Raw genomic sequence first — 19,188 nt, forward strand, 5'->3', positions numbered from 1 at the left:
CCAAGCACCCGTTAACCCAGAGAAACGTGGCTTCACTAGGGCCCGAGGGCAGGGCAGGGCCTCGGATTGAATCTTGGCCTGGCTGGGACTTAGCTTCCACGTCTGTGAGAGGGGATGATGGAATGGCAGAGGGACTCAGGAAGATAATGTGTGCGAGTATCTTTACAGTACTCGACGTCCTGGGCCCCTGGATAGCCATGTTATCCTCAAGCTTATTTCCCATATTAATCACCCCTTTTGGTTCTGAATGACTCTTGGCTGTTTCCCAAAAGCAAATACTACTCAAAAGACAAAGATTTACCGCCACTGAACAGATTTGAACACCTGCTCCGCTGGATATAAATGTGTGCTCTTAAAAAGAAAATCTAAGACCAGAAGTGTGGCTTTTCCTTTATGATCAGAAGTCAGCTTTCCCAGCAAAAAGCTTGCCCTGGCCAGCTAGAGTTTTTACTCTGGGTGAATTTACTGTTCTCAAGCTCTCCTAGCATCTAGGGAGAAGAAGAGAAAGTTCTAGTGTTAACCTGTGAGTTGACTTTCTGGTTATATATCTGAACACCTTTTACATGATTTAGTTGTTAAATATGCTTGTGAAATGGGGGTTAGCTTATGTATCATAATTAATCAATGTGTTATAATTAAAACAATAATGATTCAATAACTGTATTAATTGTTGTGGATAATTAAGCCAAAAGGTACTGAACATTTCTTCAAGCTGAATTGTATTCAAAACCATGAAAACCCCCATTTGGTTTATGTTATTAAGAGAAACATCTCATAGTTCTTTTCCTGTTCCGGTACATGGATTTTTCTTCCCTTTTATTAAAGTTCTTTCTGATTGATTTTTTCTCTGAAACTCAGATGCAACGCGAGGCTTCTTGGTTTGTTAACTTTTCATTCTACAAGTGCCTGCCAACACAGTGATTATTTTTGTGAAAGCATTTGGATGATTTTAAAGGTTTAGGCATCCAAAAATGTCCTCCTAACTCTCAGTCATGTTACTTTATGACACAGTTCATCCTCTCAGCCGCCGGTACTGAGACTAGAGGAAGGGGGGATTTCAGTATAGTAGATGGTCCTCAAATCATTTCAATGTTGCTTTGAAGTCCACAAGATATGGTAGATTAATGATAGGCCCCTTCTCCCATTAAGAGGTTTCTCTCTGCTGCCGTTTGCCCAGGCCGATCAGCTCAGGGTCCCTGCAACTCAGTCACTGATGGAAAGTCAGGCTCAAAGGGGAGAGGCAGAGACAGGAAGTAAGCCAGGAGTGGGTCCAGAATTTGGAGCTTGCCTTGGATCATCTCAGAGTGGATAACATACCCAGGAGGGTTGAATAGATGCTAAAACAACATAAAATTAAAAACTAAACAGACTTAGTGGGGCGGGACGAGAGATATAAAACGTCTCCTTTGTACTGGAAGGCCAGCTGCTTGCAGAGCTCCCGTTTCCACGTAAAACAGGGCCTCTAACTCTGGGTGACATCCTTTCCTTGGGCAGGGTTTCTGTTGCTTAGATGCTTGGTACTCCGCAGCGTTTCTGGGTTGAACCCTGATGGAATGTTCGAGAAGTTCTGTTTAAATTGATGGGGAGGGTTCCCTGGAGAGGAGTAATGAAGAGCTACCCTGAGTGTGTGGAGTTACATGGCTTCATCCATTCTCCTGCCTCTACCAGTGTCTCCCGGTGGATCTTCTCTGCATCCAACCTCTCCAGGCCACTGCCTGCTTCCCTCCATTCTCGCTTGGATTCCACCGGCCTGGGGAAGGGGGCCTCGGCCTGGATGGGTGGACAGCCTTCACCTCAAACTGCAAAGGTGAAAAACTGGATTTAACACCACTTTCAGGAGTTAGGATGGCGAAGTAGTTACAAGTAAGCTGCCTGGGTTCAAATCCCAGGTCTGTCACGTCACAGCTGCATGACCTGGAGCAAGCTCTTTAATTGATCTGTGCCTCAGTTTCCTCATGTATAACTGAAGGACAATAATTAAAGGACTATATGATTTGTCTTCTAAAACTAGATATTTTTGAGAGTGAAAGGGATGATATTAGTAATTAAATCAGGACAACAGGCATACACTGGGACTGTCTCAGACAAACATGAATGTGTGATCAGCCTAATGATTATGGAATCCTCATCAGGATGTTGAGAGGGTCACGTCTGTGGGAAAACTGTCTGGCACATGGGAAGGGCTCTATAAGTATTGGCTGTTATTTTCCCCAAAGACGGTGCTTTCCCAACTTTTCCATTTCTGTCAGGGATCTGACCACTCTCCCAGTCTTCCAGGTTAGACTATCTGGAGTTATTTCTGACTTCCTGAACTTAACGGCTCATCCCTCCTGTCTTTGACTCCCCATATCAATTTGTGCTGTCATCATTGTGACATATAACATGCATTTTATTGTGTCTACTTGTGACCTTCATGACCTCTCCCCCAGCTTGTGCTCCTTCTGGGTTTAGCCGGCCCAGGAGTGCACCTCTAGGCAGGTCCCTTTCCCTTTCTGAGCCTGTTTCCTCATGTCTCACATGGGGATGATGGTAGATTCTCAGCTTATACCAAGGACATCACCCCATTGGTCAGCTCCAGCTGAGTCTCTGGACATCATCAACACCTGATACGGCTTCTCGAATGCATGATAAACATGTCACTGTGCTTTACAGGCTGTGGAGCACTTTGTAATCACAAGGTACTATTGTCAGTTCGAGGGGTCATTGGGTAAATGTAATATTCCCCCTTCCCAAATTTCACAATAAATTGGACCTCTGAGTAGAAAACAGAGTTGCCCTTGGAGGGTCAAAAATGACCTCCACACTGTGACTATGATTGACCCAGGGCTGAGTTTAAATGTGGGAAAAACACTTGGGAACCCCAGGAAACCCTAGTCAGGGAGCTCTGGAAGTAATTTCAGGGAGAAGGGTTGGGGAGCGAGCGTTATCATCTTGTCCGCCATATGGAGGGGCCAAGTGGACATAAGAGAGTGGTAAGATTGGGCACTTAGAAAGGAAAACTTGAGGGTCAGAAGTTGGCCTTGGGGTCTGGGGAAGTGGGTGTCCAGCCCACGACCTCCAGCACTGAAGCCTGTGAGCCGGTGGCCGGGCCACTGACGATCACATGGCCTAAACACCTCCCGGATCAGCGCCTACCCACCAGCCTTCTGACTACGAATTGTCTTCCCCTTCGCTTCTTTCACTGTGTTCGTCTTCATTCAGAGAGAGGTGATTTCCACTCTGGGTGACTGTAATACTCTATTAGTAGCCATTTCATTTGCTGGCTCTGTGACTTACATAGCCAGGATGAGTTGGCCCTTCTGTGGGTATGCTCCAAGGCCACCAAATGGCAGCTCCAAGAGAGTGGGGACTTTATCTTGTTCACCATGTGTCCCTACTACTGGGTAGAAAGTTCATACTCAATACATACTTATTAAACAAATCAGTGGAGGAATTATTGAAGGCCCCTCTGGACTGTGGTGAATTTACCAGGGCAAATGCCAGTCTGTGAGGCCCTTTGGGAACCAGCAGAAAGAGTGTCCTTTCTGGTGGCATACTGTGCACTGCTGTGTATTATGACCCTTGGCACTGATAATAAAAACCATAGCTGACATTATCAAGTGCTCGCTTTGGTTCCGGCACGGTGCCCTGTGCCTTGCATGTGTCGCTTCGGTTCATCCTCACACTTCCGTGGGGGTAGGCACTGTGACAGCCTGCAATGAGGATTCTGTGTGCAGGAAGTCTGGGAACATGCTCAGCGTTTCCTACTTCGTGGTGGAGCCCGGACTTGAACTTGCAGCTTCCTCGTTAGCTTGCTTTCTCTGGTATTGCCAGGTAGTTCGGGCCTCAAGCGCAGGACCTGGATCCCAGGTGTCCTCATTTCTCCAGGAACCCTGGGCATGGTCTGACTCATGGCAGACGCTACAGCTCTTGGATGTGCCCTCCCTTGCCTAGTTTCTTCACCAGCTGCTCTGTGTGTGTGGCCCTGTCCTTCTTTTGCCACATAGCCTCTCTGATCCCACTCCCTTCCCATCTAACTTGTCTACCACTTTTAGTCCCATTTGTGGAAATATCCACTGCCCTCAAGTCACTTTTCTTTAGAAATGCAAATTCTCAGCCCCAGCCCCAGACCTGCTGAATCAGAACCACTGAGTCTGGGGCCCAGCGACGCGCGTGTTAACAAGCTCTCCAGGGGATTCTGATGCCCGCTCATGTTTGCGAACCACTGCCCTATAGAATGAAACTCACCCTCTTCCCTCCCCCGTCCTGCCATCGCAACATTTACCCACTGCTCTGGACACATACTGTCACCATGGGTCATGACACTTGCTACTTCCCACAGTCGCGCCTTATTCTCACTTCTACATCTTTGTCCGGCCTTCTTTTCTTTTATTCTCTGGAAGATCCTCTAGTGACGTTTTCCCTAGCCCCTCCTTCCTCTCCCAGTTCAGGTTGCATCTCCTCCAAGCAGCTTTCTTGACCTTTCTAAGCCCTCATTTTCTTCCCTCTCCTGGAGTCTGTGTTACACGGGCCTCGCGCTGTGAGTCAGAATTCCCCCTAGCTGCTCAGTGCCTTGTGGACAGGCACATGGCATAATAACACTTTTGTAACCTCCTCAGCTCCCAGATGGGGGTGGGTGCCTAGGAGGTTCTTGACAAGCAAATACTTGGTCGCAGACTGATTGATGTGCCACTGCTCACATACTTGGGGTGTCTGCCCCCACCCACAATTCCTGAGAGGCTGAGTCGGGTGGCTGGCGGTTGGTCCAGGAATTGTAATGTCATGTGATGTTGGGAAGGAGCAGGGAGCATGACCACACAGAGAGATCCAGTCTGCCCAGAAGGTAAAGGAGCAGACATCCAAAGAGGAGCAGAGATGAGGAGCGTCCGGAGGCAGAGATGGGCTGAATAGGTTCCTCACAACTTCCTAGGTTCCATGAGGCCTGGATGCATGTACTTCCAGCACAGTAAACCCCTTTTCTACTTTAATTGGCCTGAGGAGGTTTCTGATCCTCGAAACTACTGATCCCTGATTAAGATACAAGCAGGGGGCCAGCTCCGTGGTCGAGTGGTTAAGTTCATGCGCTCTGCTGCGGCGGCCCAGGGTTCGGGTCCTGGGCGTGGACATGGCACTGCTCGTCAGGCCACATTGAGGGGGCGTCCCACATCCCATAACTGGAAGGACCTGCAACTAAGATATACAACCGTCCTGGGGCGGGGGGCGGGTTTGGGCAATAAAGCAGAAAAAAAAAAAAAGATTGGCAACAGTTGTTAGCCCAGGTGTCAATCTTTAGAAAAAAAAAAAAAAGATACAAGCAATTGTTGCCTTTTGGAGACATGCATCATTGTGGTTACATAGGTGACCATCTCAGCTGAATTCCCCCCAGTGTCCTCATGCTATCTATGCAGGAGAAGCCCCGGCCAAGGCTACTTCCCCTTGCCTACCTGTGTCCCTTGCTATCCAACCATCAGCAGCTAGAGGCTCACTTGGTGTAAATCACTGCCCCCTCTTCCATGGGGTAGCCGACCTTTTAGATGGCCCTGCTGGTGGAAGTGGTTGTGACCGGCTTTCCCCTTCTCTTGGAATCTTTCTTTCTTCCCACCTCATCCTCCATCTTCCTCCATTCCAGGGCTCTTGAGGCTTTGCCACTACAACATTTGTGGGCTGCTCAAAGGTTTTCACTGTGGCAGATGAAATAATCATTGTGGCAGGCAATTCAGCTGATAGTTGGACAGGCGGGGCAGCTGATGCCGAGGAAAACACATTATTTCACGGTCTGTCATTTTGATTCAGGTATGCCAAGGCTGGTCACATTCTCCACTAGGCCATTTCATTTTATAGGCTGTTTTTTTCCTTTCTTCCTTTTAAAACCAAAAGATAAGAAACCAAGTGCTTCTGACAACTCGTTTGTGCATGCAAGCTTGCAGAAACTTCCATAGGAGCTCAGCGGCTTTTGCTGTGCAAAGGTGCTGTGGTCCAGGAAGCTCAGACAGAATTCTGATTGTAAAGAAAACCTTCCGACCAGCTCCACACTTGCCTGGTGGGAGGGACTGTCAGGCTTCTTCTCCCCAGCCACTCTGTTGAAGTTGTACCATCTGTATCAGTCAGGGTTCAATCCAAGAGGCAGAATCACTAGATTTTTTAGTTTTTATTTTTACAGGGATTTGACCTTGCACAATTGTAGGAGCAGGTTAGGCAGTCTCTGTAAGGCTGCTGTCCTCTCATCTGATGCTAGAGCTTGAAGTCCACAGGCAGGCAGTTGGGAAGGGAAGACAGATGCGAAGTGAGGGAAGGTCAAGGACAAGATTGAACCTACAAACACAAACTGGAACTCACGAAGATGGACTGAAACCTATGTCCGTTTTTATTGCCCTTGAGCTTGATGGTGTGGTGACCTGTAGAAGCTGAGGCCCTTCGGTATGCAGCTAAACCTAGCCTGGGACTCAGAAGCTGAAGGAGGAGCCAGGGGAAGGCAGAGCAGCTGCAGGCCTGGCCACTGCCTCACCCCAGCAAAGGGAGCCAGAAGCTAGGTGACACTGTGTGTGAGCTACTGAAATGGCCACTGTTTCCCTTCTGCCCTCCCAAACTCCTGAGAGAATCTCTCTGTGTCCCACTCTGACCAGAAACATACAGGGGAGGGCATTCTGGAAAACATAGTTCAGCCTGGCCAAGTTGACACATTACAAAGCCACCACATCACCTTTGGCTTTCTTTGCCACTCTCACAGTGACTTTTCTCTTCATTAATGATATAGGGGATAGTATGTGATATAATATTAAGTCATAGAGAAATATGCAACATTAAGTATATTTAATTTTTAATATATTTAAAAACTATTCTTATAATTTTTCAACTAATTCAACTTATAATTATTCAACTTATTTTTAAACATGACGAGAAAAAAGACTAGAAGGAAAAATGCCTCTGGGTGGTGGGTCATGTGATCTTTTCCCCTACTTTCTTGTGGGTTTTAAAAAATATATACTTTATAAATGTTTATAGTGGGTATATGTTATTTTGATGATTAAAAATACAATTTAAAAACTGAATAGGAAAGGAAAGCTTTGTTTTTTTGGGAAGGTAGCAGGTGGCTAGGCTGAGGATGTGTCTGAGAAAGGAAAAGTGAGAGGCAAGGAGACAGGCCCCAAGTCTCTCTGAAGCAGGCCAGAAGTGGTGCCTTTCCATGTCACAATGGATGCGGAGGTGCTGGGGGTGTCGTGTAGAAGAAGGACTTGGTTAGAAAAGTTCACTGTGCATAGCCAGGAGGACTACGCAGAGGGAAGGATGTCTGTCACGGGGACCACTTGCAGGAAAACACGCTCAGGCAATCAGATGGCCTTCTGAGCTGCGAGGGCTTGAGGTATTAAGGTGAAACAGACAACTGAAAGGGGAGGCCATGGATTATTCATCACTGGGCCAGGGCAGGACTTCAGGGGAGACAGAGAGATCAGATGGACCCAAGAACAATGACTGTTACGAATGAGATGAGCCCCATGACTTTTCACACATTACTGCAGCCATCTGGCCATATAAAAATCAGTAGCCTCCCATCTAGAGTTCCTTAGACCCGGAACCCTGAGGAAAGGACTATAGTTTTAGGATGGAAAGAAAGTGCCAATCTCAAGATGCTAGGAGGTAGTTATATTTGCTGGTTAATAAAAAAGTTGTTTATATTCTAGAGACCCCTCGCCCCTAAAGACATACATACTGTCCACTGTCTTGTCCTCAGAATTGGAAAGTGCCACAGGTACTGCTGAATCTGAATAAATGATCGTGTGCAGAAAGTCTCCACTGCAGCCAGTGCCATTTTGGGGGCCTTAGACACAGCATCACTCTGGACCACTGACCTTCCCAGAAGCCTCTTGGTAGGGAGGCAGTGCTGACCCTAGGAGAAATAGTGATGGAAAGGCAGTTGGCCTTTGCCCCTCACCTTTCCTTCTGGTGTCTCACATTCCCTTTGAAGCACAGTGCTCAGAAGTGCTTGGGCCAGCTTACCAGGCAACCCCTGGAGGAACCATCCCTTGTCCTCCTGAGGAAGAGGCTCCCCATCTACTTCTTCCTCCCCTGCGCTGGGTCAAAATGCTTCAGTTGTCTCTTTTCCAAGATAGCTATGGAGAGATCAAGCCCTGGAGAATGTCAGTGGATAACTGTCACCATCCCTCCTCACTCAAATCAGGTGAACATCACTAGTATCAAGAATCATGTTCCAAGGAGTAGAAACCATGGGACTTTCAGGTTTGTTAACTCCTGAGTCGGGCCAGTAAAGACACTCTCTTGGGGAAAGATAGGACTTTCACAGACTGAAATCCAATGGCCTTTAGAGCTGACCTGAGAGTTGGCACCGGTATGGATCAAGAGTCACCCTGAAGCCGTGAATAGTGAGTGGTGAATGATGTCCTATCCATTCACTGATTCTATCACTTTTTCATTTCCCAAACATTTACAAGGTGTCTACTCCACATCAGACATGTGTGAGGGAAGACATTGATGAATAAGGTTCAGTCCCTGCCCTCAAGCAGCTCGCTGTCTGGTCAGAGAGGCAAAAACAGAAAGAAAGAAAGAAAATCAATGTCACGTGCTCTATAGAAAGTGTTTTTCTGGTCTGCTCTATGTTATTAAGTCAGATTCTCCCCTGGCTGCCATGCCAGGCTTGGATCCTTTCATGTGTGCTGGGCTGAAAGCCATGGGTACTCCCCACACTTTCCTCAGCCTTGAAATAGTAACCAAAATGCCAAAGCTTTTTAGGATAAGGTGAGATTTTCAAAAGCAAGAAAGATGGCTTTAATAGTTATATTTAGGATTTGGATATTTGAATGCAATAGCACCAGTTTTTTCTCTCCTGGAGAGTAGATCATTCTGAGGTTTCTAGTTCTGGTCCTGACAGAATAACTGGGATCAGACTTACCCTTCTGCTGTAAATAGCTCTAAAACCTGCACAAAATATATAAAACAACTGTTCTTGGGCATTAGACCATGACCAACACAGAGCAATGATCCTTGAGAGAAAGGATGCACGTGAGCTGAGCCCCATATTCACACTATCTTTTTCCCTGAGGGCATTTTCCAACTGCAGTGCAGGGTCTTGCTAGGTAGAGGAAACAGCGATCAGGGTTTGAGGCTGCCAGAGTAGCTTGCATCTGGGGGGCCACAGAGAAAGAGCCCCCAGAATACGTGTAAAAATTCCCCTCAGGTCTTTGGCCAACTCCTAAGCTGCAGAGGAGCAGACTGGGACTCCAGAGGCTTCGCAGAAAACCACATTAGAAGGCTGTATCGCTGAGCAGAGATTTCAGAGGCCGCATAGTGCCAGCAAGACGGAAGTTGGAGTTTGGGGTAGACATCTTAGTGAGCACCCTGGACTTTCAGGTGGACCTCAGGAAGTCCACATTCCAGTAGTAAGTGTCAAGTTCCACCGCAAGGATCTATCATCGTGTCCTACCAGAAGGACCATGTCCTAGGAGTAAAGGCAAAACTGAAAGAGACCTGCACCCACAAGTCTAAAACCAGCCTCAACAGAATGAAGGCCGAGATTCTCAGCTGGGGCCATTTTTCTGCCCAGGGCGACGTTTGCCAACATCTGGAAGCAGTTTCGGTTGACATGACTAGGAGTTGTGGTGCTCCTGGCATCTAGTGGGTAGGGGCCAGCGATGCTGCTAAACATCTTACAGTGCACAGGACGGACTCCACTCCATCCCCCAACAAACAATGATCCAGCCTAAAATGTCAGCTCTCAGATTGAGAAAGCCTAGATTTAGGTGATCTGTGATCAGTTTAACTGGGTGCTGGAAGAAAACTCAACAATCTTTAGAGAAAGATAACATAATTCAGAACCTCTACAGTGTATTATCCTTAAAATCCAGTGTACAATAAAAAATGTGAAGAAGGAAGAAAAACTAATTAATAATCATGAAAAAAGAAAACAACCAACAGAAACAGAAGTAGAATCACAGATAATCCAGATATTAGAGTTAGCAAATAGGGAATTCAAAGTAACATGATTAAGATTTTAAGAAAACAGAGGAAAAGACAGACAAAATTAATGAAAAGGAGAGAATTTCAACAGAGAGGATCTATAAAAAATCTATAAAAAAATCAAATGGACATTTAGAAATACAAAATTCAGTATCTGAAATTAAGAACTTATTGACTGGATTTAATACTAAACTGGGCAAAGCAGAACCTAAGATTAATGAGTTGTATATGAGAGATAATACAGGAAAGCTTCTAGAAGTAAACTGAGGAATACCTTTATGACCACAGGATAATCAGGATGTGAAAAATATCAACCTTAAAATAAGACAATCAATAAATTGGACTTCATTGAAATTAAGAATTTCAGTCCATCAAAAGATACCATTAAGAGAGTGAAAAGGCAAGCCATGGACTGGGAGAAGATATTTGTAATATGCATATCCAATAAGGAATTTATATCTGGGACCTGGCCCAGTGGCATAGCAGTTAAGTTCACGCACTCTGCTTCAGCAGCCCGGGGTTTGCAGGTTTGTGTCCTGGGCTTGGACCTATACACCACTCATCAAGCCATGCTGTGGTGGCATCCCACATACAAAATAGAGGCAGATTGGCATAGATTTTAGCTCAGGGACAATCTTCCTCAAGCAAAAAGAGGAAGATTGGCAACAAATGTTAGCTTAGGGCCAATCTTCTTCACCAAAAAAAAGAAGAAACTCTTATTCAGAATATAAATTCTACAAATCAATAAGAAAGACAGATGACCCAATAAAAAATGGACAAAGAACTTAAGCTAGCACTTTACAAAAGATGAAATCAAAGCAGCCAATAAATACATGAAAAGGGTCTCTATATTATTATTATGAGAAAAATACAAATTCAAACCACACAGTGAGATTCTGCTATACACCTACTAAGATGACTAAAACAAAAAACTAACAATATCAAGTGTTGATGAAGATGTGGAACAGTGGAACTCTCTCTTCCATTGCTTATAGGAGGAAATCAGTACAACCACTTTGGAAAACTGTTTGGCAGTATCTACTAAATCCACCCCTAGCTACATACTATGACCCCGGAGCTTTGCTTCTGTACGCTTGTGTCCAACAACTGACATATGGAAGAATGCTTGCAGCAGCTTTAATTCACAATAGCCCACACTAAATACAAACCAAACATTCATCAACAGTAGAATGAATAAATTGTGACATCATCATACAGTGGAATATTATACTGCAATGAAAAGACAAACTACTGATTCATGTAACAACCTGGATAAATAGCATGACAACATGTTGAGTACAGACTGTGTGATGACATTTAAATAAAGTTCAAAACCAGGCAAAACGAATTCATGGTGACCTGGGTCGGAATAGTGGTTACCATTGGGAGGGTGTTGGGTGATCAACTGTTCCAGTTTGCCTGGGACTGAGAGGTTTCCCGGGATGTGAGACTTTCAGTGTTAAAACCAGGATAGTCTCAAGCTAATCCCCTGGAGGGGATCTTTTTAGGGAAGGGACATGAAAGAGACTTCTGAGAGGCCAGAAACATTCAGTATCTTGACGTGGATGGTGGTTTCATGAATGAGCACATGTGTAAAAATTTATCTAGCGATGTACTTAAGATTTGTGCACTTAAGTATGTAATTTATACTTTGACTTAGAAACTTTAAAAATATCTGTATTTTACAAAGTTTAGAGTAAAAAGAAACTAAAGACTTTTTGAGTAGGGCCACGGGGATAATTTGGTGGATAATAAAATGAAGGCCCAATATTTATTCTTGATGTTTGCTTGTCTTTCTTGCTAGGTGTTGGGCCTTTGGTCTGAAAAGGGTGGAGCAAAAAGTGGTGAACAGGAATGGGAAGCCAGAATGTGTAAAGGAATCCTTCACTGTTCTGAATGAGTTTTCCACCTGGAAGATTCACAGAGACCTTATAAACAACATTGCTGAACCATGGGCAGTGAAAGTAGAGACCAGACAAGGCGTGAACATCCATTTCTGATCTTCAAAGGAGGAAGAGGGTAGATTTCACGAACTAGTGATTAGCGGACTAATCCTGGATCACAGGAAATATTCTAAAACAGATTATTAGTAGGATGATTTGTGCACCTCTAGAAGAGGAAGTGATCATCCTAAGTGTTACTGAGGATTCATTTAATCAAATCGTTCTAGACTAACAACTTTTTTTCTATGACCTGATTATTTGATTTTTAATCAGAGAAATGCAATAGACCTAGCATATACAGACTGCAGTGAGGCATTCAACAGTAACTCTCATGATAACTCTATAAAGGAGATGGTGAAGTAAGATTTTGGCTGAATAGAAAATTAAGATAATTAGTAATTGGTTAACTGAGTTTATCTAACAATTGATGGATTAATCCCCATAGAGTAAGAAGCCTTTCTCTTTGGCCCTGTTCTGTTTAACATTTTTATTAATGACTAGGACCTAGACAAAAAGTTGCATCTATCAAAATTGAAGATGATATGTAGTTGGGGTGATAGTAACCATGATAAGTCACAGAATCAAGTTGACAGGCTAGCGTAATGGATTTAATCTAAGACGATCATATTTAACAGGATAAATAAAAGGTCCTGTTCTTGAAAACTAAAATCTAGCTGCAGAAGGGGTTTTAGTTGACACAACTTTTAGTATGTATTAATATGAGGGGGATGACCAAGATGGGAAAGAGAATTGGGGATGTTTAGATTGAGAAGTCAAGGTTTAGGAGGTGAATGTATGGGAGGGGGAAATGTCATATGTAACTCCAAGAAGTAGAAATAATTTAATAATTTAAATGAGTGAAGGCTACAAGAAGACAGACTTGAGATGAATTTTCTAATGATCTGTTTGGTTCAAAGAAGGAATACATAGGCTATTTCTGAAGGTAGTGAGTTTCCTGTCACTGCATGGTAGGACAAAGGATGCAAACATCTTGAGAGTTTGAATTGGTGAGCTTTCAAGCTTCTTTCAGCCCCAAGAATTTATGACATATGTATGGTTCAGTGGGTAGAAATCTATTTTGATCTTTAACAAATTGATATATTGCCCTGTGGTCTGCTTTTTAATGTTAGGACCAAATCGACATGTAATTCTCCATTTTTATGTCTTTTTGTATTATTCCTCCACATTAATGACCAAACTTGTATTGACAGCTGCCTAACACAACACTGGCTTGATTTCCAATTTTCCTCTGAGCTGTGATTTGGCAAAGGTTAAATCATAGATTGGGGATATGTAGAGTTTTCATCATTGTTATTTTCTTGATATGATTACAATTTCAGTTATTTGCTCTGTGTTTCAAAAGATAATGTCTTTAAATTCCAGGTTTGGTAGGTTTTCGTTTTTGTTTTCTCCTTTCTATTCTTGTTAATGTCTGATGTTACTGCTTTTTAATCAGAGAAAATAGTCTTTGGTATTTCTACTTTTTAAAGTTTATTGAGAGCTTTTATGGCCTTATTAAACAGTTTTTAGAATTAACCAATATATCAATTAGTTCTATCACTGATTTTTTCAAATGAGTATCTTTATAGATACATATTATATACTACATAGTTTAACCTCTGCTTACTTCATATTATGTGGACATATGTAGAGGCACAGCCAATCCCCAGGCCTCTGAGTCAAGTCACACTACAGTAAAAGCATTTGTTCCCGAATACATCAGAATAGGGACAGTGAGATAGCAAAGGAAGAAATAGTAGCGAGAACAAAGTATGTCTTGATTTCTTTAAGAGAGAGCTTGGTTGGCTAACATCTAAGTTCAGGGAAAGCTGAGAGCCCCATAAAGGTGAGGGGTGCTTTGGATGGTCTGCCTTGATGCTATCCAGGCTTCAGTGATGCTTTGGCTGGGGACTACCTCTATTCTGCATTTGAGACTCATTGGCAAGGAACCACCAGTGACTCATCTTGTCTACCTTCTCCAAGTTTTCTCTTGCCTCCTTTTTCTTTCCCAACTGGTCTGTGTCAAGGCAGGGGAAAATTTCGATGTTTCCTTTTTACTCATGAGATCCGTAGAGAATAATTTAGGAGCCATTTTAGGCTGGGTGATCTATTAGTCCCTTTTCTATTAGCCTGTGATACAATGGAGGCCTGGAAATTAATAGGTTGGTCTCTGTCCCATTCCACATAATCCCTTTGCCACAAATGCTGAGGTGACAAAGTCTCAGTGGTTTTAACCCTAAACAAATCCCATGATTCAAAGTCTTAGTTATTTCAACTCTCATCAATTCCATGATTGGAAGGAGAAAGTGGGCTATGCGGAGCTTGCATCCATGCCATAATCTCTTTCCACTTGGCTCCTGAAACTCCCATGGGCAACAAACGAAGCACCATGACTCCTTCTCAAGGGTTACGAGGCGCAAGGTCTCATGAGCTCATGGTCACCAGGGACCTCTGAAGGGACTGTGCTTTCCAAAGACCACTCAGCCAGAGGGTGTGTGCTGGTGTCTTGGGAATACTGTCCTCTGTGGGACTGGTGAGACACTTTTAGTTGCTTAAATTTACTTTTCCACTAATAGTCATTTCATCTTTAACTCTGATGTTCGATGAGTGTGAAAATGGTACAGCCAGCAATCAGCTGTTTTTCTTTTTCAGCATCAGTATAGCCGTGTTATTTTTTTTAAAAAAATGAATGCAACTTTTTGGAAAGGTCCTTGACCTGGTAGCCTGTGAGAGATTAAAATATTTACAGTCTGAAAACTAGCTGTGACTCCAATATAAAATTTCCATCTTCATTCAAACACTTTATCATAACCTTTCTTGTAGCAGAATGAATCGAATATGGCTTGTTTCCCCCAGTGGGGTGTCATCTCCCAGAGTGCAAGGACCTTGTCTTGACACTCATATATCCTTCTAGGGCGGAGCATATGTCCTGTAAATACCCCTTAAATATTTTTGAATTAAATTTAAGCAAAAGTAAACTTTGTTTGGTAGTTACCTCTAAATCCATATTCTGGTTAAATAGCTAACTTACATTTTGGTTAATTTGCTTATTTTCCTTATTCCATCAATTTAAAAAAATAATTCAGACGGAGAAAGTAAAGTTGCCAGCCATCCTTGTTTAAACAAAGCTCCCTGAGCACTCTATACTGCCATCTAGTGGGAGAAAAAGCACCACGGTCATGGAGCCCATTCTCACATGAGGAAGAGACAGGGTCTGTGTTTAGAACAATGTCAGAAGTGGCTGGTAGTTGAGAGGCTGGGAGAGGGGCACAATGGAGGATATGTGTTTTCCTCTGATTAGCCACGTGCTGCTGAGGGCAGTTGCCTTTTTGTGCTTGGCATAATAGCAGAGGAAGCCCTCTTTGTGGTTTTGCGAACAAATACATCGTGATAAACTCTGGGTGGTGTTCTTGGCTGTGGTTCTATTTGTGAGCTAGTAATTTAGGCTATGGGATATTCCCATCAGAACAATGCAACTTTTAGAGGAGAAAAGTCACGGTTTTATTAGCGTAAGTGCTACACACACACGCACACACAGAGCCACAGACACATAGATGTGCACACAGCATTGTTTCACCCTCTTGCTGATTCCTGGTCCTGTCCCGCCTCCTCTGCAGCCCCTTGCCTGAGTGTATTGCCTGAGGCTCAAGGGAGTATCCTTAATACAAAGCTGCACTCGGCTCTGCAGGGGGCGAGCCACGGACTTCCTGGCTCAGCCTCTGATGGTGATTACTGGGGTTTTTCATCCAAGAAGACTGTATTTATCCATAAGCAGGACTAACAGCCAAGGTTCTAAGGTCCCTACACCAGTCAGATCCCTCTTGCCTTCAATTTTCTTTGATTGTTTCTCCTCTCTCCTCTGCCTTGCCAGTTCTCTGAGCAAACCTGTGAGTTCCTTGTGGCCCCTTTTGCCTCCTCCAAACACACACCAGCGCACACAGATACAAATACACACACTTGAGGGCCCTGGCTTAGATCCCTGTTAGGAAGTGGCTCTTGAGAAAATCAGAGAAAACCCATTGTGTCATGTGGCCCAAATGATTGGCTGAGTTGGCACTGGGCCATTTGGTATGAGTTGAAGGATGTGGTGTCTCTGTACCATCCATCCTATAACCTCTCTCCAGTTGGCTTCTGAAAGTCCCATACAAATTGAGAAATATCATTATTTTCAAACTAGAAATTAGGACTCATATCTGGCAGGTTATCAGGAAAATAGGGCAGAGCTGTTTGGGGAAATCTGGGACAAACGGTCACTCAGAAATAGATTCTACCTCGTGTTCCAGCTGAGATCATGGCAGAGGCTGCTTGCTTGGAACACTGTTGAGAAGGATTCTGGGGCCACATCTGGGTTTAGTGGGGTGAGGAATGCAGGGGTCTATCTGGAAGGTCTCAGGTAGTCATGGGATGGGGTAGTGGAAGCATTACAATATTGGCCTTACAAGCAAATGGTTTCTGGGAGGCCTAACAGTGAAATGCTCTTAGCTGTTAACATTGTTGTGTGAATTAGTGAATTAAATTATTAGATTTGCTGCCCATCAACTCTCAGGGCTCTAAGGGGATGGAGTCACAAGATTGGGGAAGTTTTTTATGGCTTCTTCTTCTTTTTATATAATTGAGATAAAATTCACATAACGTATAATTCATCATTTTAACCATTTTAAGTTGTACAATTCAGTGGCTTTTAGTTCTTTCACAAGGTTGTGCAATCATCACCACTATCTAATTCCAGAATTTTTTCATCACCCCAAAAAGAAACTCTGTATCCATTAAGCAGTCACTCCTAATTCTTCCTTCCCTTCAGCCCCTGGCAACCACTGATCTGATTTTTGCTCCTAGGGATTTGCCTATTCTGGCTGTTTCCTATAAAGAGTCATACAATATACATCCTTTTGTGTCTAGTTTCTTTCACTTCATGTTTTCAAGGTTCATTCATGTTGTAGCATGTATTGGTATTTCATTTCTTTTTAGGGCTGGATAGTATTCCATTGTATGGATGTAACATATTTTGTTTATCCATTCATCAGTTGATGAACATTTGGGTTGTTTTCACCTTTTGGCTATTATGAATAGTGCTACGATGAACATTCACATACAAGTTTGTGTTTAAACACCTGTTTTCAACTCTCTTAGGTAGATAGGTGTCCCCCTCCCCCCACTTTGGTGATGATGAATCTATTTGAAACTGTCTGATAGGTGAGTTTTGCTAAGAAGAAAAGAGCAGGAGTTTGAGTGCTGCCTGGCTGGGGCATGGAAGGGAAAGGGTACAGAGCATCTTGGGCATGCTGGTGAATCCTAAGGGCGAAGGGTCTCTGGAAAGGAGAACAGGAGAGGGAGGAGATGGTGCCAAAATGGGATGGCAATGACCTTGAGCTTGGTGGACGGAAGAAGAATGGGTTTGTCCAGAATTTATAAAATGGCTGCTGATGGCTTTCTGTTTTTTATAAGGAAAGGAAAAATCTCTGGTGAGGATAAAAAGATGGGCTGGGAGAGGGTCAAGGGAAAGTGAAAATGGTGATGGCTTTGGCTGTGTCTTAACTGGATGTTGTTAATGGAGGCATTTTTGGCAGAAAGAAAGCTTGTTTATCTGTGTGTTAATGCAAGATGACAAGGCCGGTGGAGCAAGTTTTAGCACAACAAACTGAAGAAAGAGACCCTCGTATTACAATAATGCTGCCAGGCATTTCTATGACAATGGGCTTTTTTGAAAGAGTCTTCATATCTATAAGCTCATTAGGATGAGTGAATCAGGTAGAGCAGGCGCCATTTGCTGCCTTTTGAGAAACAGGAAATCAAGGCACCCAGCACAGGGCCTGGTGATAGTAGGCGCTCAATCAGGATTTGTTAAATAAGTGAAGCAGAGTCATATCAAGTCAAAGAACGTCAGAGCTGGGAGGGTCTTTGAGATCATCCAGAAGCCCTCCCCCCAACCCATTTTTGGAGGAGGAACGTCGGAGCAGAGTGGGGAAGTCCTGGGCTTAAATGCAAGGTCAACCGGTTGGCGAGTGAAGGACCCAAGTCAATAGTCTGTCCTTGTACAGAGTGTCTTCATAACATCCACTGCATTGCTTTGTGTTCTTGTCTGTCCTCACCACTGGGCCACATGCTCCTGGGGGTGGAGCTTGTGTTTGATTCATTTGTGTGTCCCCAGGATGTAGCACAGCGTTGAAACTTGTTGAATGGATACACAGGAACTGCAAGCTCTCTGCTCTTCCTGGAGCTCTGCTCCTTCTCGTTCTGCCACAGCTTTTGGTGGCAGAGCCAGGACTCAACCACAGTTTCCAGGCCCCAGGGATCTTTTGCCTATATCGCAATGTCTATACTCATCAAGGTAGGTGACAAGGTAGTTCACCTGGCAGGTTGCTTTGGACTTGCTAGGACCCCTGAGATAATCTCCACTGTGTGGTTATTATGGACGTGTCTAGAAGATGAAGGAAAGAGGAAGTTTTCTTTAGTTCAAAGCCTAAGGCCAATCTAGCCACTTTCTGTGGCATCTCAATGTATCCTGTGCACCAGGAAGTTCTGTCCTTTGGTATGTTGTCCAGGTCCCAGGCGGAGGTAGTCTTGAGCCAGTGCCTTGGGGGAACTGTGCCCTTCAGTGTGGAGCTGACGATGATGGGGGCAGGCAGAGGCGATGGGATGTTCAAGGGGTTCTGAAGCAATTCCTTGTGTATCTTGTTTTGTTCTTCCTAAGGATTTCTATTTGTTCCTGAGCACATATTTGAGGCAAAGCAGAAAAGGTCTCATATTATTCCTTCCCATGCCTCAGTACTAGATGTGGCCAGCCTATGAATGGCAGATGGCAGGGACCCAGGCCAGTGTATGGAGGGTCTTTCTGCAGACACAGAAAGAGAGGTGCAGAGGGATTACACCTGGGGTGTGGACCATGGTGTGGGCTTTGGTATCTGTCTTCTGGTTCTGCCCAGTGTTGAGCAGCCCCCATGTGGCTCTTCCCACCTGAACCTCTACTTCTGGCACAAACTCCAAGATCCTTATGTTGGGTCCTGCCACTACCTCACTGGCTTGGGAACAGCTTGCCTTCCTCTCTCCACTCCACGCCAGTGAGATTTATAGAGTGCAGAGTGCAAAAGGATCACACTGGAAAGCTCAGTGTCAGATGATGGCCATGTTACCAGCAACTCTACTCCTCCTGATTTCAAAGCAGTGTCCATACAACCTAAGAGGAAAGTCAGATGGTCTTGTCACATGGATGAGATATCCAGGGACCAGTGGTTCTTCTTTGCTCTGTGCCTCTCATCTCGAAGAGGCTGAGGGAGGTACTCAGAAGTGACCCAGGCAG

General features: G+C 44.2%; 1 protein-coding gene across 1 annotated transcript in view; it reads right to left on the minus strand.

Moving 5' to 3' along the window:
- The window catches only part of DIPK2B (divergent protein kinase domain 2B), a 44,882-nt gene that overhangs the window by 16,488 nt on the left and 9,206 nt on the right, over positions 1–19,188 (minus strand). The window lies entirely within an intron of this gene.

This window comes from Equus przewalskii, chromosome X, assembly GCF_037783145.1.
Source record: "Equus przewalskii isolate Varuska chromosome X, EquPr2, whole genome shotgun sequence".
NCBI lineage: Eukaryota > Metazoa > Chordata > Mammalia > Perissodactyla > Equidae > Equus > Equus przewalskii.